The sequence below is a fragment of the Meriones unguiculatus genome, chromosome 5, assembly GCF_030254825.1.
Source record: "Meriones unguiculatus strain TT.TT164.6M chromosome 5, Bangor_MerUng_6.1, whole genome shotgun sequence".
Taxonomy (NCBI): Eukaryota; Metazoa; Chordata; class Mammalia; order Rodentia; family Muridae; genus Meriones; species Meriones unguiculatus.
The window spans coordinates 103,011,999-103,013,403 of NC_083353.1; the positions used below are offsets into that span (position 1 = coordinate 103,011,999).

The 1,405-nt window shown below is 48.2% G+C and overlaps 1 pseudogene; it reads left to right on the forward strand.

Annotated features, from left to right (window-relative positions):
* Window positions 1–444: 444 nt before the first annotated feature.
* On the forward strand, window positions 445–569 carry LOC132654430 (small nucleolar RNA SNORA17; annotated as a pseudogene).
* The last annotated feature ends 836 nt before the right edge of the window (window positions 570–1,405 follow it).

The following is a 1,405-nucleotide window of genomic DNA, read 5'->3' on the forward strand; positions in this document are numbered from 1 at the left end:
ACAGGTTCTGTGGTCAGAGGGAATGAACCTATCAATGCACCCCAAACCCTCTAAATCAGAATCTGTCAGGAGCAGGAGTGTAGTATTTTGCACTTTAACAAACTCTCTAGGTAATTCTAGTGCATATTACTGACCACAGCAGAGGGTAAGAAGAAGAAAACAAGTGTGCCCAGCAATGAGATTAGAGGAGTTCTCAGCAAAGGGCCACCTTCAAACACATACTTAACTTTAAGGACAAACAGAAAACATCAAATCATTCTATTTTGGGTTTTGGGGGGGGTTGTATTTTTTTTATTATTTTTTAATCAACAGGGCGTAGCAGTGTACAACTGTAATCTCAGCACGTGCAACAGAGAGACAAGTTTAGGGTCATTCTCAGTTACTTAACAAGGCCAAGACTACGTTGAGATACACATAACACTGTCTCAAAAATATTACCTTAAACCTACCCCTAAAGATGTTACAGGTATGGCTGCTATGCCACATGTGTGTCAGGAGGTGGTAGAGAGGCTATGTCTATCCTCACTGTTCTGTTCATTGAACATCTGAATGATTAGTAGCCTAACGATCACTGAAAAAAGGGAACCTGAGATGACCACCAATCTGGTGCCGGGGACTCAGACAGGGAGCTACCCTGAGATGACAATATAAGCTGGGACCAGCCCCCAGGGCAGGGAGAGGGCCAGAGACTAGAAGAACCCTGCCTGGGACAGATGATACTGAGACAATCCCGGAAACTCAGAGACCCCTGGAACTACTAAAAGGAGTAAGTAGTGAAGAGATGGGAGAAAAAGAAAAACAGAAGGATGTGGGCACCATACAGAGAGGCAAAACTGGAGACTCAAGGGTACTGAGGAACAGCCTGATGTTGTATCTAGTGATACCACCTAAGATCATGGTAGGGTCCTGGCCTGTGGTGCCACCTGTGGTGCTATGTCTAGATCTATGGCTTTGCAACAACAAGGGTCTGTTACCACCAAAGGCCAGGGAGATGTCCTTGGTCCAGGCTACCGCCCAGGACATGTTGATGTCTGATAGCTATACAGAACTGGCCCCACCCCTCACCTGGTCATCAAGGGAGAGCTGGCCCTGCGGACATGAGAGCAGGAGAGTTTATCCCACCCCTAGGCAGCTGCAGTACTTGGGAGAACAACCCCACACATGGCAGGAGTTGTGGGTGAGCCAGTCCTGAGAATACAAGCATGGGAAAGCTTGCTCTGCCACCAGTCTCCTATGATGCAGCATTGATGAAGGAGAGATAGTCTCCTTCTCCCTTGCCCCTTACAACCTGCAATGGTTGGGAGACCCGGCCCTGGGGTATGAAAGCAGGAAATCTGTCCCTGTCCCTCACCAGTGGCAGCACTCGGGAAAGTGGGCACTGCATCTTGCCTGGGCAGCATAATAG